Source organism: Coregonus clupeaformis, unplaced genomic scaffold (assembly GCF_020615455.1).
Source record: "Coregonus clupeaformis isolate EN_2021a unplaced genomic scaffold, ASM2061545v1 scaf2431, whole genome shotgun sequence".
In the NCBI taxonomy this organism is placed as follows: Eukaryota; Metazoa; Chordata; class Actinopteri; order Salmoniformes; family Salmonidae; genus Coregonus; species Coregonus clupeaformis.
In genome coordinates, this window is record NW_025535885.1 from 25,348 (window position 1) to 47,373 (window position 22,026).

At 49.7% G+C, this 22,026-nt stretch overlaps 1 long non-coding RNA gene across 1 annotated transcript in view; it reads left to right on the forward strand.

Annotated features, from left to right (window-relative positions):
• Nucleotides 1-20,804, forward strand: part of LOC121563066 — a 38,017-nt gene extending 17,213 nt beyond the window's left edge. The window contains exons 2-3 of the long non-coding RNA XR_006660250.1: nucleotides 4,491-4,603; nucleotides 20,770-20,804. This is a non-coding gene — a long non-coding RNA (uncharacterized LOC121563066). The remainder of the gene's footprint in view (nucleotides 1-4,490; nucleotides 4,604-20,769) is intronic.
• Nucleotides 20,805-22,026: the final 1,222 nt, after the last annotated feature.

Below are 22,026 nucleotides of genomic sequence, written 5' to 3' on the forward strand. Positions count from 1 at the left end.
ACATCAGTTATAGTAGAGGGCCAGGGTCAGGGGTCACATCAGTTATAGTAGAGGGCCAGTGTCAGGGGTCACATCAGTTATAGTAGAGGGCCAGGGTCAGGGGTCACATCAGTTATAGTAGAGGGCCAGGGTCAGGGGTCACATCAGTTATAGTAGAGGGCCAGGGTCAGGGGTCACATCAGTTATAGTAGAGGGCCAGGGTCACATCAGTTATAGTAGAGGGCCAGTGTCACATCAGTTATAGTAGAGGGCCAGGGTCAGGGGTCACATCAGTTATAGTAGAGGGCCAGGGTCAGGGGGTCACATCAGTTATAGTAGAGGGCCAGGGTCAGGGGTCACATCAGTTATAGTAGAGGGCCAGTGTCACATCAGTTATAGTAGAGGGCCAGGGTCAGGGGTCACATCAGTTATAGTAGAGGGCCAGGGTCAGGGGTCACATCAGTTATAGTAGAGGGCCAGGGTCAGGGTCTGTGCTCAGGACTTAGGCTACAATGGAAGGTGTGTGGGAGGAACCTTTTTTTTAGCACTTTTCACTAGCATATTTTGTTATTCTTTCGAGTGTGGATTATATTAGGTTTATTTTTAGCGTCTCGGCCTCCTTGGTTTTTCCTTTTCATTGTTTTTGAGTACTTCCACATCAGTTATACACACAACCCTGAGCTGTGGCACTGTGAGATATATATATATATATACTGTAGCTATATTTACACATCAGTAGGATCTCACTCTGTGTCTGTAGTCTGTCTCTCTGACTGACTAGGAGTAGGTCTGGTTTAGAGCTGTAGTCTGTCTCTCTGACTAGGAGTAGGTCTGGTTTAGAGCTGTAGTCTGTCTCTCTGACTAGGAGTAGGTCTGGTTTAGAGCTGTAGTCTGTCTCTCTGACTGACTAGGAGTAGGTCTGGTTTAGAGCTGTAGTCTGTCTCTCTGACTAGGAGTAGGTCTGGTTTAGAGCTGTAGTCTGTCTCTCTGACTAGGAGTAGGTCTGGTTTAGAGCTGTAGTCTGTCTCTCTGACTGGGAGTAGGTCTGGTTTAGAGCTGTAGTCTGTCTCTCTGACTGACTAGGAGTAGGTCTGGTTTAGAGCTGTAGTCTGTCTCTCTGACTGACTGGGAGTAGGTCTGGTTTAGAGCTGTAGTCTGTCTCTCTGACTAGGAGTAGGTCTGGTTTAGAGCTGTAGTCTGTCTCTCTGACTGACTAGGAGTAGGTCTGGTTTAGAGCTGTAGTCTGTCTCTCTGACTGACTGGGGAGTAGGTCTGGTTTAGAGCTGTAGTCTGTCTCTCTGACTAGGAGTAGGTCTGGTTTAGAGCTGTAGTCTGTCTCTCTGACTGACTAGGAGTAGGTCTGGTTTAGAGCTGTAGTCTGTCTCTCTGACTGACTGGGAGTAGGTCTGGTTTAGAGCTGTAGTCTGTCTCTCTGACTAGGAGTAGGTCTGGTTTAGAGCTGTAGTCTGTCTCTCTGACTAGGAGTAGGTCTGGTTTAGAGCTGTAGTCTGTCTCTCTGACTGACTGGGAGTAGGTCTGGTTTAGAGCTGTAGTCTGTCTCTCTGACTAGGAGTAGGTCTGGTTTAGAGCTGTAGTCTGTCTCTCTGACTAGGAGTAGGTCTGGTTTAGAGCTGTAGTCTGTCTCTGACTGACTAGGAGTAGGTCTGGTTTAGAGCTGTAGTCTGTCTCTCTGACTAGGAGTAGGTCTGGTTTAGAGCTGTAGTCTGTCTCTCTGACTAGGAGTAGGTCTGGTTTAGAGCTGTAGTCTGTCTCTCTGACTGACTAGGAGTAGGTCTGGTTTAGAGCTGTAGTCTGTCTCTCTGACTAGGAGTAGGTCTGGTTTAGAGCTGTAGTCTGTCTCTCTGACTGACTAGGAGTAGGTCTGGTTTAGAGCTGTAGTCTGTCTCTCTGACTGACTAGGAGTAGGTCTGGTTTAGAGCTGTAGTCTGTCTCTCTGACTGACTAGGAGTAGGTCTGGTTTAGAGCTGTAGTCTGTCTCTCTGACTAGGAGTAGGTCTGGTTTAGAGCTGTAGTCTGTCTCTCTGACTGACTAGGAGTAGGTCTGGTTTAGAGCTGTAGTCTGTCTCTCTGACTGACTAGGAGTAGGTCTGGTTTAGAGCTGTAGTCTGTCTCTCTGACTGACTAGGAGTAGGTCTGGTTTAGAGCTGTAGTCTGTCTCTCTGACTAGGAGTAGGTCTGGTTTTAGAGCTGTAGTCTGTCTCTCTGACTAGGAGTAGGTCTGGTTTAGAGCTGTAGTCTGTCTCTCTGACTAGGAGTAGGTCTGGTTTAGAGCTGTAGTCTGTCTCTCTGACTAGGAGTAGGTCTGGTTTAGAGCTGTAGTCTGTCTCTCTGACTAGGAGTAGGTCTGGTTTAGAGCTGTAGTCTGTCTCTCTGACTAGGAGTAGGTCTGGTTTAGAGCTGTAGTCTGTCTCTCTGACTAGGAGTAGGTCTGGTTTAGAGCTGTGGTCTGTCTCTCTGTCTGACTAGGAGTAGGTCTGGTTTAGAGCTGTGGTCTGTCTCTCTGACTGACTGGGAGTAGGTCTGGTTTAGAGCTGTAGTCTGTCTCTCTGACTGACTAGGAGTAGGTCTGGTTTAGAGCTGTAGTCTGTCTCTCTGACTGACTGGGAGTAGGTCTGGTTTAGAGCTGTAGTCTGTCTCTCTGACTAGGAGTAGGTCTGGTTTAGAGCTGTAGTCTGTCTCTCTGACTAGGAGTAGGTCTGGTTTAGAGCTGTAGTCTGTCTCTCTGACTAGGGAGTAGGTCTGGTTTAGAGCTGTAGTCTGTCTCTCTGACTGACTGGGAGTAGGTCTGGTTTAGAGCTGTAGTCTGTCTCTCTGACTGACTAGGAGTAGGTCTGGTTTAGAGCTGTAGTCTGTCTCTCTGACTAGGAGTAGGTCTGGTTTAGAGCTGTAGTCTGTCTCTCTGACTAGGAGTAGGTCTGGTTTAGAGCTGTAGTCTGTCTCTGACTGACTAGGAGTAGGTCTGGTTTAGAGCTGTAGTCTCTCTCTCTGACTGACTAGGAGTAGGTCTGGTTTAGAGCTGTAGTCTGTCTCTCTGACTAGGAGTAGGTCTGGTTTAGAGCTGTAGTCTGTCTCTCTGACTAGGAGTAGGTCTGGTTTAGAGCTGTAGTCTGTCTCTCTGACTGACTAGGAGTAGGTCTGGTTTAGAGCTGTAGTCTGTCTCTCTGACTAGGAGTAGGTCTGGTTTAGAGCTGTAGTCTGTCTCTCTGACTGGGAGTAGGTCTCGTTTAGAGCTGTAGTCTGTCTCTCTGACTAGGAGTAGGTCTGGTTTAGAGCTGTAGTCTGTCTCTCTGACTAGGAGTAGGTCTGGTTTAGAGCTGGGTTAAACCTTGGACTGTACAGACGCCTAGGCTACCTTGTGTTTGTAGCAGCTTCCTGATGGCTTTGTCCAAATGACTGTATATTTGAATGGACAAAGCCATCGATCACCTGACACCGTTCATTGATCACGTGACACCATTCATTCCTATGTGAAGACTCAACAGTGTATTGAAGCCAAGTGAAGTCGGTTAAAGATGGCGTCTCATGGAGACATAACATGAGCAGTTTTGAGCTACTCCAGGAAGTGACGTTGGTGGCCAGCTCAGTGCTGCCCCCTCTCATTAAGTAACTGAAGTTGAAGGCCGACCGGGGTACTGCAGGCTGCCGTTAGCCACTAAATTAGCCTTTAACAACTTCTGTGTGCGATTTTAAAATAAAATAATTGGTTCAAGGACATACAGAGGGGGGCAAAGAGTGAGAGAGGGGGGCAAAGAGTGAGAGAGAGGGGGACAAAGAGTGAGAGAGGGGGGTGCAAAGACTGAGAGAGGGGGTGGGGGGCAAAATGGGGGAGAGGGGGGGGCAAAGACAGAGAGAGGGGGGGCAAAGACTGAGAGAGAGGGGGCAAAAAGGGGGGAGAGGGGGGCAAAGACAGAGAGGGGGGGGCAAAGGGGGGAGAGGGGGCAAAGACAGAGGGGGGGGCAAAAGGGGGAGAGGGGGGCAAAGACAGAGAGAGGGGGGCAAAGACAGAGAGAGAGGGGGGCAAAGACTGAGAGCGGGGGCAAAAGGGGGAGAGGGAGCCAGACAGACAGACAGACAGAAAGACGCAGACAGAGTAGAGATGTACGATGTCATCAGTCCCCGACTGTGCTGTGTCATCTACTCCCGCCCACGCCTCAGTTCCCACGGAAACAACACACTCACTGTTTCCAGCCAACAGTCTCACACAAGCGGCTCCCGTCTCAGTGTGCCCCGTCGCCCTGATCCAATAAAAACTAAAGTGACGCCTTCTCCTCTACTGGCTTTGCCATAGGGCCTCAAAAACACACACCAGTCTCTCTCTGTCTATTTTAGCAGTAATGAATGTCTTCTAACTGATCTCTCTCTAGTCTAGTACTGCAGTGTGTCAGTCAGTTCTGCTGAGGCATGTCTAACGTGTGTGTGTGTGTGTGTGTGTGTGTGTGTGTGTGTGTGTGTGTGTGTGTGTGTGTGTGTGTGTGTGTGTGTGTGTGTAGCCACGTCCCCGGTTCCAGGCTCAGAGTTGGAGCAGGCCCGCCCCCAGACCAGCGGAGAGGAGGAGCTCCAGCTGCAGCTGGCCCTGGCCATGAGCAGAGAGGCTGCAGAACAGGTACGCACGCCACGGCCACGCCCGTCATCTGTTCGGTGGTCAACACTTCCTCTGTCTGTCTGTCAGCTTGCTCAGGGGGACTCCTCTCTAGGTTAATCTCTCGGTGGTCAACACTTCATCAACACGTCTTTTAGAGACTGTTCTCTGTCTCCCTCTGTCTGTCTGCCACCTTGCTCAGGGTGACTCCTCTCTAGGTTAATCTCTCGGTGGTCAACACTTCAACACGTCTTTTAGAGACTGTTCTCTGTCTCCCTCTGTCTGTCTGTCACCTTGCTCAGGGGGACTCCTCTCTAGGTTAATCTCTCGGTGGTCAACACTTCATCAACACGTCTTTTAGAGACTGTTCTCTGTCTCCCTCTGTCTGTCTGCCACCTTGCTCAGGGTGACTCCTCTCTAGGTTAATCTCTCGGTGGTCAACACTTCAACACGTCTTTTAGAGACTGTTCCCTGTCTCCCTCTGTCTGTCTGTCACCTTGCTCAGGGGGGACTCCTCTCTAGGGTTAATCTCTCGGTGGTCAACACTTCAACACGTCTTTTAGAGACTGTTCCTGTCTCCCTCTGTCTGTCTGTCAGCTTGCTCAGGGGGACTCCTCTCTAGGTTAATCTCTCGGTGGTCAACACTTCATCAACACGTCTTTTAGAGACTGTTCCCTGTCTCCTCTGTCTGTCACCTTGCTCAGGGGACTCCTCTCTAGGTTAATCTCTCGGTGGTCAACACTTCAACACGTCTTTAGGTGCTGTCTCCCCTCATCGGTCACCTTGCTCAGGGGACTCCTCTCTAGTTAATCTCTCTCTGTGGTCAACACTTCAACACGTCTTTTAGAGACTGTTCCCTGTCTCCCTCTGTCTGTCTGTCAGCTTGCTCAGGGGACTCCTCTCTAGGTTAATCTCTCGGTGGTCAACACTTCATCAACACGTCTTTTAGAGACTGTTCCCTGTCTCCCTCTGTCTGTCAGCTTGCTCAGGGGGACTCCTCTCTAGGTTAATCTCTCGGTGGTCAACACTTCAACACGTCTTTTAGAGACTGTTCCCTGTCTCCCTCTGTCTGTCTGTCACCTTGCTCAGGGGGACTCCTCTCTAGGTTAATCTCTCGTGGTCAACACTTCAACACGTCTTTTAGAGACTGTTCCTCTGTCTCCCTCTGTCTGTCTCTGTCACCTTGCTCAGGGGACTCCTCTCTAGGTTAATCTCTCGGTGGTCAACACTTATCAACACGTCTTTTAGAGACTGTTCTCTGTCTCCCTCTGTCTGTCTCTCTGTCACCTTGCTCAGGGGGACTCCTCTCTAGGTTAATCTCTCGGTGGTCAACACTTCATCAACACGTCTTTTAGAGACTGTTCCCTGTCTCCCTCTGTCTGTCTGTCACCTTGCTCAGGGGGACTCCTCTCTAGGTTAATCTCTCGGTGGTCAACACTTCATCAACACGTCTTTTAGAGACTGTTCTCTGTCTCCCTCTGTCTGTCTGTCACCTTGCTCAGGGGGACTCCTCTCTAGGTTAATCTCTCGGTGGTCAACACTTTCAACACGTCTTTTAGAGACTGTTCCCTGTCTCCCTCTGTCTGTCTGTCACCTTGCTCAGGGGGACTCCTCTCTAGGTTAATCTCTCGGTGGTCAACACTTCATCAACACGTCTTTTAGAGACTGTTCCCTGTCTCCCCTCTGTCTGTCTGTCACCTTGCTCAGGGGACTCCTCTCTAGGTTAATCTCTCGGTGGTCAACACTTCAACACGTCTTTTAGAGACTGTTCTCTGTCTCCCTCTGTCTGTCACCTTGCTCAGGGGACTCCTCTCTAGGTTAATCTCTCGGTGGTCAACACTTCCATCAACACGTCTTTTTAGAGACTGTTCCCTGTCTCCCTCTGTCTGTCTGTGTCAGCTTGCTCAGGGGGACTCACTCTCTGGTTAATTCTCTCGGTGGTCAACACTTCAACCACGTCTTTTAGAGACTGTTCCCTGTCTCCCTCTGTCTGTCTGTCACCTTGCTCAGGGGGACTCCTCTCTAGGTTAATCTCTCGGTGGTCAACACTTCAACACGTCTTTTAGAGACTGTTCCCTGTCTCCCTCTGTCTGTCTGTCACCTTGCTCAGGGGACTCCTCTCTAGGTTAATCTCTCTGTGGTCAACACTTCATCAACACGTCTTTTAGAGACTGTTCCCTGTCTCCCTCTGTCTGTCACCTTGCTCAGGGGGACTCCTCTCTAGGTTAATCTCTCGGTGGTCAACACTTCAACACGTCTTTTAGAGACTGTTCTCTGTCTCCCCTGTCTGTCTGTCAGCTTGCTCAGGGGGACTCCTCTCTAGGTTAATCTCTCGGTGGTCAACACTTCAACACGTCTTTAGAGACTGTTCCCTGTCTCCCTCTGTCTGTCACCTTGCTCAGGGGGATTCCTCTCTAGGTTAATCTCTCGGTGGTCAACACTTCATCAACACGTCTTTTAGAGACTGTTCCCTGTCTCCCTCTGTCTGTCTGTCAGCTTGCTCAGGGGGACTCCTCTCTAGGTTAATCTCTCGGTGGTCAACACTTCATCAACACGTCTTTTAGAGACTGTTCCCTGTCTCCCTCTGTCTGTCTGTCACCTTGCTCAGGGGGACTCCTCTCTAGGTTAATCTCTCGGTGGTCAACACTTCAACACGTCTTTTAGAGACTGTTCCCTGTCTCCCTCTGTCTGTCTGTCACCTTGCTCAGGGGGACTCCTCTCTAGGTTAATCTCTCTGTGGTCAACACTTCAACACGTCTTTTAGAGACTGTTCCCTGTCTCCCTCTGTCTGTCTCTCTGTCACCTTGCTCAGGGGGACTCCTCTCTAGGTTAATCTCTCGGTGGTCAACACGTCTTTTAGAGACTGTTCCCTGTCTCCTCTGTCTGTCTGTCACCTTGCTCAGGGGACTCTCTCTAGGTTAATCTCTCGGTGGTCAACACTTCAACACGTCTTTTAGAGACTGTTCCCTGTCTCCCTCTGTCTGTCTGTCACCTTGCTCAGGGGGACTCCTCTCTAGGTTAATCTCTCGGTGGTCAACACTTCAACACGTCTTTTAGAGACTGTTCTCTGTCTCCCTCTGTCTGTCTGTCAGCTTGCTCAGGGGACTCCTCTCTAGGTTAATCTCTCGGTGGTCAACACGTCTTTTAGAGACTGTTCCCTGTCTCCCTCTGTCTGTCACCTTGCTCAGGGGACTCCTCTCTAGGTTAATCTCTCGGTGGTCAACACTTCAACCACGTCTTTTAGAGACTGTTCCCTGTCTCCCCTCTGTCTGTCTGTCACCTTGCTCAGGGGGACTCCTCTCTAGGTTAATCTCTCGGTGGTCAACACTTCAACACGTCTTTTAGAGACTGTTCCCTGTCTCCCTCTGTCTGTCTCTCTGTCACCTTGCTCAGGGGGACTCCTCTCTAGGTTAATCTCTCGGTGGTCAACACTTCATCAACACGTCTTTTAGAGACTGTTCCCTGTCTCCCTCTGTCTGTCACCTTGCTCAGGGGGACTCCTCTCTAGGTTAATCTCTCGGTGGTCAACACTTCAACACGTCTTTTAGAGACTGTTCTCTGTCTCCCTCTGTCTGTCTGTCACCTTGCTCAGGGGGACTCCTCTCTAGGTTAATCTCTCGGTGGTCAACACGTCTTTTAGAGACTGTTCCCTGTCTCCCTCTGTCTGTCAGCTTGCTCAGGGGGACTCCTCTCTAGGTTAATCTCTCGGTGGTCAACACTTCATCAACACGTCTTTTAGAGACTGTTCTCTGTCTCCCTCTGTCTGTCTGTCACCTTGCTCAGGGGGACTCCTCTCTAGGTTAATCTCTCGGTGGTCAACACTTCAACACGTCTTTTAGAGACTGTTCCCTGTCTCCCTCTGTCTGTCTATCACCTTGCTCAGGGTGACTCCTCTCTAGGTTTATCTTTTGGTGGTCAACACTTCATCAACACGTCTTTTAGAGACTGTTCCCTGTCTCCCTCTGTCTGTCTGTCAGCTTGCTCAGGGGGACTCCTCTCTAGGTTAATCTCTCGGTGGTCAACACTTCATCAACACGTCTTTTAGAGACTGTTCCCTGTCTCCCCTCTGTCTGTCAGTCACCTTGCTCAGGGGGACTCCTCTCTAGGTTAATCTCTCGGTGGTCAACACGTCTTTTAGAGACTGTTCCCTGTCTCCCTCTGTCTGTCTGTCAGTCACCTTGCTCAGGGGGACTCCTCTCTAGGTTAATCTCTCGGTGGTCAACACGTCTTTTAGAGACTGTTCTCTGTCTCCCTCTGTCTGTCTGTCACCATGCTCAGGGGGACTCCTCTCTAGGTTAATCTCTCGGTGGTCAACACTTCAACACGTCTTTTAGAGACTGTTCTCTGTCTCCCTCTGTCTGTCACCTTGCTCAGGGGGACTCCTCTCTAGGTTAATCTCTCGGTGGTCAACACTTCATCAACACGTCTTTTAGAGACTGTTCCCTGTCTCCCTCTGTCTGTCTGTCAGCTTCCTCAGGGGGACTCCTCTCTAGGTTAATCTCTCGGTGGTCAACACTTCAACACGTCTTTTAGAGACTGTTCTCTGTCTCCCTCTGTCTGTCTGTCACCTTGCTCAGGGGGACTCCTCTCTAGGTTAATCTCTCGGTGGTCAACACTTCAACAACACGTCTTTTAGAGACTGTTCCCTGTCTCCCTCTGTCTGTCTGTCACCTTGCTCAGGGGGACTCCTCTCTAGGTTAATCTCTCGGTGGTCAACACTTCATCAACACGTCTTTTAGAGACTGTTCTCTGTCTCCCTCTGTCTGTCACCTTGCTCAGGGGGACTCCTCTCTAGGTTAATCTCTCGGTGGTCAACACTTCAACACGTCTTTTAGAGACTGTTCCCTGTCTCCCTCTGTCTGTCACCTTGCTCAGGGGGACTCCTCTCTAGGTTAATCTCTCGGTGGTCAACACTTCAACACGTCTTTTAGAGACTGTTCTCTGTCTCCCTCTGTCTGTCTGTCACCTTGCTCAGGGGTACTCCTCTCTAGGTTAATCTCTCGGTGGTCAACACGTCTTTTAGAGACTGTTCCCTGTCTCCCTCTGTCTGTCAGCTTGCTCAGGGGGACTCCTCTCTAGGTTAATCTCTCGGTGGTCAACACTTCATCAACACGTCTTTTAGAGACTGTTCTCTGTCTCCCTCTGTCTGTCTGTCACCTTGCTCAGGGGGACTCCTCTCTAGGTTAATCTCTCGGTGGTCAACACTTCAACAACACGTCTTTTAGAGACTGTTCTCTGTCTCCCTCTGTCTGTCTTTCACCTTGCTCAGGGGGACTCCTCTCTAGGTTAATCTCTCGGTTGTCAACACTTCAACACGTCTTTTAGAGACTGTTCCCTGTCTCCCTCTGTCTGTCACCTTGCTCAGGGGGACTCCTCTCTAGGTTAATCTCTCGGTGGTCAACACTTCAACACGTCTTTTAGAGACTGTTCCCTGTCTCCCTCTGTCTGTCACCTTGCTCAGGGGGACTCCTCTCTAGGTTAATCTCTCGATGGTCAACACGTCTTTTAGAGACTGTTCTCTGTCTCCCTCTGTCTGTCACCTTGCTCAGGGGGACTCCTCTCTAGGTTAATCTCTCGGTGGTCAACACTTCATCAACACGTCTTTTAGAGACTGTTCCCTGTCTCCCTCTGTCTGTCTGTCACCTTGCTCAGGGGGACTCCTCTCTAGGTTAATCTCTCTGTGGTCAACACTTCAACACGTCTTTTAGAGACTGTTCTCTGTCTCCCTCTGTCTTTCTCTCTGTCACCTTGCTCAGGGGGACTCCTCTCTAGGTTAATCTCTCGGTGGTCAACACTTCATCAACACGTCTTTTAGAGACTGTTCCCTGTCTCCCTCTGTCTGTCTCTCTGTCACCTTGCTCAGGGGGACTCCTCTCTAGGTTAATCTCTCGGTGGTCAACACTTCATCAACACGTCTTTTAGAGACTGTTCTCTGTCTCCCTCTGTCTGTCACCTTGCTCAGGGGGGACTCCTCTCTAGGTTAATCTCTCGGTGGTCAACACTTCATCAACACGTCTTTAGAGACTGTTCCCTGTCTCCCTCTGTCTGTCTGTCACCTTGCTCAGGGGGGACTCCTCTCTAGGTTAATCTCTCGGTGGTCAACACTTCAACACGTCTTTTAGAGACTGTTCCCTGTCTCCCTCTGTCTGTCTGTCACCTTGCTCAGGGGACTCCTCTCTAGGTTAATCTCTCGGTGGTCAACACTTCATCAACACGTCTTTTAGAGACTGTTCCCTGTCTCCCTCTGTCTGTCACCTTGCTCAGGGGACTCCTCTCTAGGTTAATCTCTCGGTGGTCAACACTTCAACACGTCTTTTAGAGACTGTTCTCTGTCTCCCTCTGTCTGTCTGTCAGCTTGCTCAGGGGGACTCCTCTCTAGGTTAATCTCTCGGTGGTCAACACTTCAACACGTCTTTTAGAGACTGTTCCCTGTCTCCCTCTGTCTGTCACCTTGCTCAGGGGGATTCCTCTCTAGGTTAATCTCTCGGTGGTCAACACTTCATCAACACGTCTTTTAGAGACTGTTCCCTGTCTCCCTCTGTCTGTCTGTCAGCTTGCTCAGGGGGACTCCTCTCTAGGTTAATCTCTCGGTGGTCAACACTTCATCAACACGTCTTTTAGAGACTGTTCCCTGTCTCCCTCTGTCTGTCTGTCACCTTGCTCAGGGGGACTCCTCTCTAGGTTAATCTCTCGGTGGTCAACACTTCAACACGTCTTTTAGAGACTGTTCCCTGTCTCCCTCTGTCTGTCTGTCACCTTGCTCAGGGGGACTCCTCTCTAGGTTAATCTCTCTGTGGTCAACACTTCAACACGTCTTTTAGAGACTGTTCCCTGTCTCCCTCTGTCTGTCTCTCTGTCACCTTGCTCAGGGGGACTCCTCTCTAGGTTAATCTCTCGGTGGTCAACACGTCTTTTAGAGACTGTTCCCTGTCTCCCTCTGTCTGTCTGTCACCTTGCTCAGGGGGACTCCTCTCTAGGTTAATCTCTCGGTGGTCAACACTTCAACACGTCTTTTAGAGACTGTTCCCTGTCTCCCTCTGTCTGTCTGTCAGCTTGCTCAGGGGGGACTCCTCTCTAGGTTAATCTCTCGGTGGTCAACACTTCAACACGTCTTTTAGAGACTGTTCTCTGTCTCCCTCTGTCTGTCTGTCAGCTTGCTCAGGGACTCCTCTCTAGGTTAATCTCTCGGTGGTCAACACGTCTTTTTAGAGACTGTTCCCTGTCTCCCTCTGTCTGTCAGCTTGCTCAGGGGGACTCCTCTCTAGGTTAATCTCTCGGTGGTCAACACTTCATCAACACGTCTTTTTAGAGACTGTTCTCTGTCTCCCTCTGTCTGTCACCTTGCTCAGGGGACTCCTCTCTAGGTTAATCTCTCGGTGGTCAACACTTCAACACGTCTTTTAGAGACTGTTCCCTGTCTCCCTCTGTCTGTCTGTCAGCTTGCTCAGGGGGACTCCTCTCTAGGTTAATCTCTCTGTGGTCAACACTTCCAACACGTCTTTTAGAGACTGTTCCCTGTCTCCCTCTGTCTGTCTCTCTGTCACCTTGCTCAGGGGGACTCCTCTCTAGGTTAATCTCTCGGTGGTATTCGTCAACACGTCTTTTAGAGACTGTTCCCTGTCTCCCTCTGTCTGTCACCTTGCTCAGGGGGACTCCTCTCTAGGTTAATCTCTCGGTGGTCAACACTTCAACACGTCTTTTAGAGACTGTTCTCTGTCTCCCTCTGTCTGTCTGTCACCTTGCTCAGGGGGACTCCTCTCTAGGTTAATCTCTCGGTGGTCAACACGTCTTTTTAGAGACTGTTCCCTGTCTCCCCTCTGTCTGTCAGCTTGCTCAGGGGACTCTCTCTAGGTTAATCTCTCGGTGGTCAAATCAACACGTCTTTTTAGAGACTGTTCTCTGTCTCCCTCTGTCTGTCTGTCACCTTGCTCAGGGGGACTCCTCTCTAGGTTAATCTCTCGGTGGTCAACACTTCAACACGTCTTTTAGAGACTGTTCCTGTCTCCCTCTGTCTGTCTTCACCTTGCTCAGGGTGACTCCTCTCTAGGTTTATCTTTTGGTGGTCAACACTTCATCAACACGTCTTTTAGAGACTGTTCCCTGTCTCCCTCTGTCTGTCTGTCAGCTTGCTCAGGGTGACTCCTCTCTAGGTTTATCTTTTGGTGGTCAACACTTCATCAACACGTCTTTTAGAGACTGTTCCCTGTCTCCCTCTGTCTGTCTGTCACCTTGCTCAGGGGGACTCCTCTCTAGGTTAATCTCTCGGTGGTCAACACTTCATCAACACGTCTTTTTAGAGACTGTTCTCTGTCTTCTGTCTGTCTGTCACCTTGCTCAGGGGGACTCCTCTCTAGGTTAATCTCTCGGTGGTCAACACTTCAACACGTCTTTTAGAGACTGTTCTCTGTCTCCCTCTGTCTGTCTGTCACCTTGCTCAGGGGGACTCTCTCTAGGTTAATCTCTCGGTGGTCAACACTTCAACACGTCTTGTAGAGACTGTTCCCTGTCTCCCTCTGTCTGTCACCTTGCTCAGGGGACTCCTCTCTAGGTTAATCTCTCGGTGGTCAACACTTCAACACGTCTTTTAGAGACTGTTCTCTGTCTCCCTCTGTCTGTCTGTCACCTTGCTCAGGGGGACTCCTCTCTAGGTTAATCTCTCGGTGTTCAACACGTCTTTTAGAGACTGTTCCCTGTCTCCCTCTGTCTGTCACCTTGCTCAGGGGGACTCCTCTCTAGGTTAATCTCTCGGTGGTCAACACTTCATCAACACGTCTTTTAGAGACTGTTCTCTGTCTCCCTCTGTCTGTCTGTCACCTTGCTCAGGGGACTCCTCTCTAGGTTAATCTCTCGGTGGTCAACACTTCAACAACACGTCTTTTAGAGACTGTTCTCTGTCTCCCTCTGTCTGTCTTTCACCTTGCTCAGGGGGACTCCTCTCTAGGTTAATCTCTCGGTGGTCAAATTCAACACGTCTTTTAGAGACTGTTTCCTGTCTCCCTCTGTCTGTCACCTTGCTCAGGGGGACTCCTCTCTAGGTTAATCTCTCGGTGGTCAACACTTCAACACGTCTTTTAGAGACTGTTCCCTGTCTCCCTCTGTCTGTCTGTCACCTTGCTCAGGGGGACTCCTCTCTAGGTTAATCTCTCGGTGGTCAACATCAACACGTCTTTTTAGAGACTGTTCTCTGTCTCCCTCTGTCTGTCACCTTGCTCAGGGGGACTCCTCTCTAGGTTAATCTCTCGGTGGTCAACACTTCATCAACACGTCTTTTAGAGACTGTTCCCTGTCTCCCTCTGTCTGTCTGTCAGCTTGCTCAGGGGGACTCCTCTCTAGGTTAATCTCTCGGTGGTCAACACTTCCAACACGTCTTTTAGAGACTGTTCTCTGTCTCCCCTCTGTCTGTCTGTCACCTTGCTCAGGGGACTCTCTCTAGGTTAATCTCTCGGTGGTCAACACTTCATCAACACGTCTTTTAGAGACTGTTCCCTGTCTCCCTCTGTCTGTCTCTCTGTCACCTTGCTCAGGGGGACTCCTCTCTAGGTTAATCTCTCGGTGGTCAACACTTCATCAACACGTCTTTTAGAGACTGTTCTCTGTCTCCCTCTGTCTGTCACCTTGCTCAGGGGGACTCCTCTCTAGGTTAATCTCTCGGTGGTCAACACTTCATCAACACGTCTTTTAGAGACTGTTCCCTGTCTCCCTCTGTCTGTCTGTCACCTTGCTCAGGGGGACTCCTCTCTAGGTTAATCTCTCGGTGGTCAACACTTCAACACGTCTTTTAGAGACTGTTCCCTGTCTCCCTCTGTCTGTCTGTCACCTTGCTCAGGGGGACTCCTCTCTAGGTTAATCTCTCGGTGGTCAACACTTCATCAACACGTCTTTTAGAGACTGTTCCCTGTCTCCCTCTGTCTGTCACCTTGCTCAGGGGGACTCCTCTCTAGGTTAATCTCTCGGTGGTCAACACTTCAACACGTCTTTTAGAGACTGTTCTCTGTCTCCCTCTGTCTGTCTGTCAGCTTGCTCAGGGGGACTCCTCTCTAGGTTAATCTCTCGGTGGTCAACACTTCAACACGTCTTTTAGAGACTGTTCCCTGTCTCCCTCTGTCTGTCACCTTGCTCAGGGGGATTCCTCTCTAGGTTAATCTCTCGGTGGTCAACACTTCATCAACACGTCTTTTAGAGACTGTTCCCTGTCTCCCTCTGTCTGTCTGTCAGCTTGCTCAGGGGGACTCCTCTCTAGGTTAATCTCTCGGTGGTCAACACTTCATCAACACGTCTTTTAGAGACTGTTCCCTGTCTCCCTCTGTCTGTCTGTCACCTTGCTCAGGGGGACTCTCTCTAGGTTAATCTCTCGGTGGTCAACACTTCAACACGTCTTTTAGAGACTGTTCCCTGTCTCCCTCTGTCTGTCTGTCACCTTGCTCAGGGGACTCCTCTCTAGGTTAATCTCTCTGTGGTCAACACTTCAACACGTCTTTTAGAGACTGTTCCCTGTCTCCCTCTGTCTGTCTCTCTGTCACCTTGCTCAGGGGGACTCCTCTCTAGGTTAATCTCTCGGTGGTCAACACGTCTTTTAGAGACTGTTCCCTGTCTCCTCTGTCTGTCTGTCACCTTGCTCAGGGGACTCCTCTCTAGGTTAATCTCTCGGTGGTCAACACTTCAACACGTCTTTTAGAGACTGTTCCCTGTCTCCCTCTGTCTGTCTGTCACCTTGCTCAGGGGGACTCCTCTCTAGGTTAATCTCTCGGTGGTCAACACTTCAACACGTCTTTTTAGAGACTGTTCTCTGTCTCCCTCTGTCTGTCTGTCAGCTTGCTCGGGGGACTCCTCTCAGGTTAATCTCTCGGTGGTCAACACGTCTTTTTTGAGACTGTTCCTGTCTCCCTCTGTCTGTCAGCTTGCTCAGGGGGACTCCTCTCTCGGTTAATCTCTCGGTGGTCAACACTTCATCAACACGTCTTTTAGAGACTGTTCTCTGTCTCCCTCTGTCTGTCACCTTGCTCAGGGGACTCTCCTCTCTAGGTTAATCTCTCGGTGGTCAACACTTCAACTACGTCTTTTAGAGACTGTCCCCTGTCTCCCTCTGTCTGTCTGTCACCTCTTGCTCAGGGGACTCCTCTCTAGGTTAATCTCTCGGTGGTCAAAACTTCAACACGTCTTTTAGAAGACTGTTCCTGTCTCCCTCTGTCTGTCTCTCTGTCACCTTGCTCAGGGGGACTCCTCTCTAGGTTAATCTCTCGGTGGTCAACACTTCATCAACACGTCTTTTAGAGACTGTTCCCTGTCTCCCTCTGCTGTCACCTTGCTCAGGGGGACTCCTCTCTAGGTTAATCTCTCGGTGGTCAACACTTCAACACGTCTTTTAGAGACTGTTCTCTGTCTCCCTCTGTCTGTCTGTCACCTTGCTCAGGGGACTCCTCTCTAGGTTAATCTCTCGGTGGTCAACACGTCTTTTTAGAGACTGTTCCCTGTCTCCCTCTGTCTGTCAGCTTGCTCAGGGGACTCCTCTCTAGGGTTAATCTCTCGGTGGTCAACACTTCATCAACACGTCTTTTTAGAGACTGTTCTCTGTCTCCCTCTGTCTGTCTGTCACCTTGCTCAGGGGGACTCCTCTCTAGGTTAATCTCTCGGTGGTCAACACTTCAACACGTCTTTTAGAGACTGTTTCCTGTCTCCCTCTGTCTGTCTATCACCTTGCTCAGGGTGACTCCTCTCAGGTTTATCTTTTGGTGGTCAACACTTCATCAACACGTCTTTTAGAGACTGTTCCCTGTCTCCCTCTGTCTGTCTGTCAGCTTGCTCAGGGGGACTCCTCTCTAGGTTAATCTCTCGGTGGTCAACACTTCATCAACACGTCTTTTAGAGACTGTTTCCTGTCTCCCTCTGTCTGTCAGTCACCTTGCTCAGGGGGACTCCTCTCTAGGTTAATCTCTCGGTGGTCAACACGTCTTTTGAGACTGTTCCCTGTCTCCCTCTGTCTGTCTGTCAGTCACCTTGCTCAGGGGACTCCTCTCTAGGTTAATCTCTCGGTGGTCAACACGTCTTTTAGAGACTGTTCTCTGTCTCCTCTGTCTGTCTGTCACCATGCTCAGGGGGACTCCTCTCTAGGTTAATCTCTCGGTGGTCAACACTTCAACACGTCTTTTAGAGACTGTTTCTCTGTCTCCCTCTGTCTGTCTGTCAGCTTGCTCAGGGGGACTCCTCTCTAGGTTAATCTCTCGGTGGTCAACACTACACGTCTTTTTAGAGACTGTTCCCTGTCTCCCTCTGTCTGTCTGTCAGCTTCCTCAGGGGACTCCTCTCTAGGTTAATCTCTCGGTGGTCAACACTTCAACACGTCTTTTTAGAGACTGTTCTCTGTCTCCCCTGTCTGTCTGTCACCTTGCTCAGGGGGACTCCTCTCTAGGTTAATCTCTCGGTGGTCAACACTTCAACAACACGTCTTTTAGAGACTGTTCCCTGTCTCCCTCTGTCTGTCTGTCACCTTGCTCAGGGGGACTCTCTCTAGGTTAATCTCTCGGTGGTCAACACTTCATCAACACGTCTTTTAGAGACTGTTCTCTGTCTCCCTCTGTCTGTCACCTTGCTCAGGGGACTCCTCTCTAGGTTAATCTCTCGGTGGTCAACTACGTCTTTAGAGACTGATCCCTGTCTCCCTCTGTCTGTCTGTCAGCTTGCTCAGGGGACTCTCTCTAGGTTAATCTCTCTGTGGTCAACACTTCATCAACACGTCTTTTAGAGACTGTTCCCTGTCTCCCCTCTGTCTGTCTCTCTGTCACCTTGCTCAGGGGACTCCTCTCAGGTTAATCTCTCGGTGGTCAACACTTCAACACGTCTTTTAGAGACTGTTCCCTGTCTCCCTCTGTCTGTCACCTTGCTCAGGGGACTCTCTCTAGGGTTAATCTCTCGGTGGTCAACACTTCAACACGTCTTTTGAGACTGTTCTCTGTCTCCCCCCTCTGTCTGTCTGTCACCTTGCTCAGGGGTACTCCTCTCTAGGTTAATCTCTCGGTGGTAACACGTCTTTTAGAGACTGTTCCCTGTCTCCCTCTGTCTGTCAGCTTGCTCAGGGGGACTCCTCTCTAGGTTAATCTCTCGGTGGTCAACACTTCATCAACACGTCTTTTAGAGACTGTTCTCTGTCTCCCTCTGTCTGTCTGTCACCTTGCTCAGGGGACTCTCTCTAGGTTAATCTCTAGGTGGTCAACACTTCAACAACACGTCTTTTAGAGACTGTTCTCTGTCTCCCTCTGTCTGTCTGGCACCTTGCTCAGGGGACTCCTCTCTAGGTTAATCTCTCGGTTGTCAACACTTCAACACGTCTTTTAGAGACTGTTCCTGTCTCCCTCTGTCTGTCACCTTGCTCAGGGGGACTCCTCTCTAGGTTAATCTCTCGGTGGTCAACACCTTCAACACGTCTTTTAGAGACTGTTTCCTGTCTCCCTCTGTCTGTCTGTCACCTTGCTCAGGGGGACTCCTCTCTAGGTTAATCTCTCGATGGTCAACACGTCTTTTAGAGACTGTTCTCTGTCTCCCTCTGTCTGTCTGTCACCTTGCTCAGGGGGACTCCTCTCTAGGTTAATATCTTGGTGGTCAACACTTCATCAACACGTCTTTTAGAGACTGTTCCTGTCTCCCCTCTGTCTGTCTGCTTGCTCAGGGGGACTCCTCTCTAGGTTAATTTCGGTGGTCAACACTTCATCAACACGTCTTTTGAGAGACTGTTCCCTGTCTCCCTCTGTCTGTCTATCACCTTGCTCAGGGTGACTCCTCTCTAGGTTTATCTTTTGGTGGTCAACACTTCATCAACACGTCTTTTAGAGACTGTTCCCTGTCTCCCTCTGTCTGTCTGTCAGCTTGCTCAGGGGGACTCCTCTCTAGGTTAATCTCTCGGTGGTCAACACTTCATCAACTTACGTCTTTTAGAGACTGTTCCCTGTCTCCCCTCTGTCTGTCAGTCACCTTGCTCAGGGGACTCCTCTCTAGGTTAATCTCTCGGTGGTCAACACGTCTTTTTAGAGACTGTTCCCTGTCTCCCCTCTGTCTGTCTGTCAGTCACCTTGCTCAGGGGACTCCTCTCTAGGTTAATCTCTCGGTGGTCAACACGTCTTTTAGAGACTGTTCTCTGTCTCCCTCTGTCTGTCTGTCACCATGCTCAGGGGGACTCCTCTCTAGGTTAATCTCTCGGTGGTCAACACTTCAACACGTCTTTTAGAGACTGTTCTCTGTCTCCCTCTGTCTGTCACCTTGCTCAGGGGGACTCCTCTCTAGGTTAATCTCTCGGTGGTCAACACTTCATCAACACGTCTTTTAGAGACTGTTCCCTGTCTCCCTCTGTCTGTCTGTCAGCTTCCTCAGGGGGACTCCTCTCTAGGTTAATCTCTCGGTGGTCAACACTTCAACACGTCTTTTAGAGACTGTTCTCTGTCTCCCTCTGTCTGTCTGTCACCTTGCTCAGGGGGACTCCTCTCTAGGTTAATCTCTCGGTGGTCAACACTTCAACAACACGTCTTTTAGAGACTGTTCCTGTCTCCCCTCTGTCTGTCTGTCACCTTGCTCAGGGATCCTCTCTGGGTTAATCTCTCGGTGGTCAACACTTCATCAACACGTCTTTTAGAGACTGTTCTCTGTCTCCCTCTGTCTGTCACCTTGCTCAGGGGGACTCCTCTCTAGGTTAATCTCTCGGTGGTCAACACGTCTTTTAGAGACTGTTCCCTGTCTCCCTCTGTCTGTCTGTCAGCTTGCTCAGGGGGACTCCTCTCTAGGTTAATCTCTCTGTGGTCAACACTTCATCAACACGTCTTTTAGAGACTGTTCCCTGTCTCCCTCTGTCTGTCTCTCTGTCACCTTGCTCAGGGGGACTCCTCTCTAGGTTAATCTCTCGGTGGTCAACACTTCAACACGTCTTTTAGAGACTGTTCCCTGTCTCCCTCTGTCTGTCACCTTGCTCAGGGGACTCCTCTCTAGGTTAATCTCGGTGGTCAACACTTCAACACGTCTTTTTAGAGACTGTTCTCTGTCTCCCTCTGTCTGTCTGTCACCTTGCTTAGGGGTACTCCTCTCTAGGTTAATCTCTCGGTGGTCAACACGTCTTTTAGAGACTGTTCCCTGTCTCCCTCTGTCTGTCAGCTTGCTCAGGGGACTCCTCTCTAGGTTAATCTCCTCGGTGGTCAACACTTCATCAACACGTCTTTTGAGAGACTGTTCTCTGTCTCCCTCTGTCTGTCTGTCACCCTTGCTCAGGGGGACTCCTCTCTAGGTTAATCTCTCGGTGGTCAACACTTCAACAACACGTCTTTTAGAGACTGTTCTCTGTCTCCCTCTGTCTGTCTGGCACCTTGCTCAGGGACTCCTCTCTAGGTTAATCTCTCGGTTGTCAACACTTCAACACGTCTTTTGAGACTGTTCCCTGTCTCCCCTCTGTCTGTCACCTTGCTCAGGGGACTCCTCTCTAGGTTAATCTCTCGGTGGTCAACACTTCAACACGTCTTTTAGAGACTGTTCCCTGTCTCCCTCTGTCTGTCTGTCACCTTGCTCAGGGGGACTCCTCTCTAGGTTAATCTCTCGATGGTCAACACGTCTTTTAGAGACTGTTCTCTGTCTCCCTCTGTCTGTCACCTTGCTCAGGGGGACTCCTCTCTAGGTTAATATCTTGGTGGTCAACACTTCATCAACACGTCTTTTAGAGACTGTTCCCTGTCTCCCTCTGTCTGTCTGCTTGCTCAGGGGGACTCCTCTCTAGGTTAATCTCTCGGTGGTCAACACTTCATCAACACGTCTTTAGAGACTGTTCTCTGTCTCCCTCTGTCTCTCTGTCACCTTGCTCAGGGGGACTCCTCTCTAGGTTAATCTCTCGGTGGTCAACACTTCATCACGTCTTTTAGAGACTGTTCCCTGTCTCCCTCTGTCTGTCTGTCACCTTGCTCAGGGGGACTCCTCTCTAGGTTAATCTCTCGGTGGTCAACACTTCATCAACACGTCTTTTAGAGACTGTTCTCTGTCTCCCTCTGTCTGTCTGTCACCTTGCTCAGGGGGACTCCTCTCTAGGTTAATCTCTCTGTGGTCAACACTTCAACACGTCTTTTAGAGACTGTTCTCTGTCTCCTCTGTCTGTCTGTCAGTCACCTTGCTCAGGGGGACTCCTCTCTAGGTTAATCTCTGTACCTTTCTACCTTTCTCTCTGTGCATAGGAGGAGAGGATGCGTGGGGAGATGACCTGAGACTCAGATGGCGCTAGAGGAGAGTCGTAGAGGAAAAGCCCCTCGGTGATACCGGCTCTGGAAAACTAGCCAAGAAGAAGAGAGAGGTACACACAGACACACACAGACAGACCGACAGAGGGGCTTAACTATCTCAGTGTTTCCAATGGTACGGCTGTAGGTTGTTGTAGTCTGTTTTTCTCAAAGGTGATGATGGCTGGATGGATGGCTGATTGACCGACCCTCATAAGACTTCTTCTGCGTTGACTGTTTCTCTCATTAGGGCTGTTGTTTTTTTGTCTCTGTGTGTCAGGGTTTCAAAGCCGATTAAATAAAACGGGTGCCGGCCAATTGTCCAGGAGAAGGAAAAAAATAAAATAAAAATCCCCATTGAAATAATGTATTTTAGCAGTTTCATAGATTTTTTTGGAAATACCAGTCGATGTAGCGAGAGATTTACATCTCATCAACCAGCCGTTGCTGCTGGAGTTAAAAATGTGTTTTTTATAAAAGCCCAGTCATTGCGCAACAATTTCTAAAATGTTAATCGCGTATTTTCTTTAAAAAAGAGCTACTGGTAATTGAAGCGCTTCCCATTCGCCGTTCAAGTGTATAGGGCAACTTCGGCAGGCTTCAGTAACATCGCATCACGTTGCAGTGATCCGGAGACTGGATGCATTTTAAAAACATAAAACTTAGTTGTTTGAAACCTGGACGTTTTACCTCCATATTATGAGACGTGTCTTACCATGCTTCTAAAGTAGCCTATAGACACAAATCCAACCATAGAAACGTTGCAGGCGCATTATTTTATAAAGACTTCCTCATGTGCCGTTTTGAAACCAGTATCCTGTTTCTCTCACGTTCTATTGGTTTTCAACTTTCTTTCATTTGTCCGGTAGCCAAAATGCACAATCCTAGTCATATTAGCAACCCCCACGCTAGTTGTTGCATCTTTAGATCTCCCCCTTTCTTTCTAACAGATATTTCCGTCTGTCATGAAACCGCTCGCATGTGCAGTGCCTTTTTTAAACAACGTTACCCCCTCCCCCTTCCCCTTCCCGCTAATTTCATTATGGAACAAACAGTCCGTCTGTTTGGAATAGGCAGCGTCTTGGCTGAGGGACAGTAAATGTGGACAGTTATTCTGTCATCTTGCGCTGGATTGGATGACTTTGGTGCTTCTCCCCCCACAGCAGCCCCAGTCCTCCCTGCTGGATCTGATGGATGTTCCAGAGAGGGTTCAGC